The sequence below is a fragment of the Adiantum capillus-veneris genome, chromosome 16 (assembly GCF_014529385.1).
Source record: "Adiantum capillus-veneris isolate H3 chromosome 16, ASM1452938v2, whole genome shotgun sequence".
Taxonomy (NCBI): domain Eukaryota; kingdom Viridiplantae; phylum Streptophyta; class Polypodiopsida; order Polypodiales; family Pteridaceae; genus Adiantum; species Adiantum capillus-veneris.
The window spans coordinates 155,603,740-155,606,623 of record NC_140946.1 but is presented as its reverse complement, the minus strand read 5'-3'; positions in this window follow the sequence as shown (position 1 = coordinate 155,606,623).

The window sequence follows — 2,884 nt, the reverse complement described above, 5'->3', positions numbered from 1 at the left end:
GAGTTTGCCTTTGGGCAATCTACGCATATGTTTCCAACTTTCTATAGGACTTGCAATACGTAATCTAAGAAGTTAGCGCACTCCATCCTTTTTTTTTCCCCCCAAAACTCACAATTGTGAGTGATTGTATTAAAAAATCACCAAGAAATATACAAATCTGCCTCAAGCTCATGCCGAGCCTTGAGGGACAAAAGATTACATGTTCCTAGCAATCCTTTATACGCAAAGGAAGGTTGATAGATAGTGTGGCATGGACAAGAAGTTAGCACACTCCATCCTCTACACGTGTTTTCGTAGACTCGTAAGCAATTTGTCCTCCTCCAACATGAGGCAAAAACCCATATGATTGACAGAAAGAGAGAATTTCACCTGAATAATTTTCATGGTTAGGGAAAGATTTTACCATTTGTGTGTAAATGTGTTGAAAGATAGACAAATGTTTGCTTAAACAGTACTTAGGGTACGTGAGACTTACCTGTATTTGAATGCTTGGAGAGGTGGGAAGTCAATTCTAATTTTCAATTTTTATGTTCAATTGACAAAAGATGAGAGAAGAATACGTTATGTTTGTGCCGCATTTTCAAACATGCCTATTTTCATATGTTAGTTCTAAAATTGTTTATGTTCAATTGACAAAAAGAAAAGAGAAGAACAAGTATCTTTGCACCACATTTTCAAACATGCTCTATGCTTGTTATGTGCATCCACCCTATCATGAGCTCCATTTCCTTTAATAGTAATAACGAGGGTATAATTATGCAGTGATCGTATAGATGTCAAGACATTGCTCTGTATTGGTGTTATGAATGACTTTAGATCTAGAGAATACAGTTTGAGATGATAGAAAATCTTAGTGACATCAATAGGGTCTGAATACTTGTGATCCCATACAAAACTTTGCTTAACTATTATAAAGACACGTAATTCTCTAATGATTCTATAGATGTCAACCACTGATCTACATTGGTGGTATAAATGATCTCACAGTTACACAATATAGATTGAGATTTGAGAAGATCTTAGTGACATCAAGGAGGTCTAAATACTTGCGATATCATATAGAAACTGTTTTATCTATTATATTGAAGCAAAACATAGTATTTGTGTGCATAGTTTTTGTAATGGAAATGGCCTATTAACTTTGAGAGTAGCGAAAATTAGAGAGAAATTTCTTTTGTGAAATTACTTTGTGAGCATAGCGGGTGAACTTAATTGATGGTAGCAACATAAACATAGCATTTAATTAACTTGGCAAGAACAGTACTCTTGCAAGAGAGAGAATTTAGAGAACATGACAACAGTTGAGGACCCGATTTATGTGGAGTCGGTCCCCCCTCCAATAAGCATTTGTATTATAGTTTCTCCCATCAAGAGAGACTTGGTACAATACAATCTTCGTGTTCCTTATTATGACCTAGGTGATGCAATGAAGATGGAAAGATTCATGCATCACGAGCATAACATAAATTTCGTGGAAGGCATTAACTATGCCAAGCCTCGGTCCCAAGACCTCAAACACCTTCGAAGGTGGAGAGAGCTAGCAGGGAATGAGGGTAGGGAAGAGGAAGAATAAACATTTCATAGGAGAAAGAACTAGTTCCTCACTTATGATCACTCTTCTTGCTAGCATACATAATAGCATAGTAATGAAGATGGAGAAGATGGCAAGCTTAAGCATTGAAGCATGGCTCTTGGTTGGATTTGCATTCCATAGCCAAGAGTGTTGGTGTAGGCTCTCAACTTCTTTAGCTTGGAGAAGGAGATCGAGCTCTTGCACTTTGCACTTCACACAATGAGAGTGTGTGTGAATGTGTGTGGGAGAGTATACCCCTCAAGCATGCCCCTAGCTTCCTTGGTCGACCCCCCCTTGTACCTCAAGCTTGATGCTCATTGGACCCCTGCAAAACTGGCCAATCACATGCAGGATACATTACAAGCAACAAGGGTAGTCTTGGGACAAGTGTCCCCCTTTCCCCTTTGAGAGGGTGGACTTGATAAATGCAAAAACAATTAATTAATTCTACTAAATTATCATTGGACCCCTTGGGTGGCCAACCAATAGGCTTTAGGCACACCATGAGGGCAACATGAGGAGGAACTTGACAAGTGTCCTAAATGCTTTCTTTGTACCAAGCTTACCTTGTGTGAGGGTGTGTGTGTTCTCTCTCTACCCCCCTCTTGTAGGGATCGCCCCCTCCTTGTAGGGATAGGTTTTGACTTTTGCACACCTTACCCAAGCACCTTAGTCATCAAGCATGATAAAGCACCTCAAGCTTGGGTGGTGTTCCCACAAGCACCTCAAGCTCCCTTGTAGGCAAGCATGACAAGCACATCAAGCACCTTAGTCATCAAGCACGACAAGCACCTCAAGCACCTTAAGCTTGGGCCGGGTTCCCACCTCAAGCTCAGCCTAGTTTACCTAATGTCAAAGGACTTTTTAACACTAACCTTTGGAGGTCTTTTGTTGACCGGGTATAGCTTACTCAGAAGTTGCTAAGTCGGATATCTCTCTAAAATCGGATGTTGGTTAGTCAGAGTTTGTTAGGTTTAGTCGGATTCAGTTAGGAGGTAGGTTAAGGCTATAAATTGTAATGTTTGATACGAGCAAAGACATGAAAGCAGTTACGAGTCTCTCTCTCTCTCTCTCTCTCTCTCTCTCTCTCTCTCTCTCTCTCTCTCTCTCTCTCTCTCTCTCTCTCTCTCTCTCTTCTTGCTCTCTCTCAATCTTTAAGTAGGTTGTTTTGAAAGTCGTCTCTGTGTTTTCCTTGTTGAGGGTGTAAATCCCTTAACACTTTGGCGATCACGGTGTTTTAGTGATGAAGCCCCACAATTTCTTGTATTGTCGAGATGTGGGTCAATGACACACACACCGACACAGCTAAGC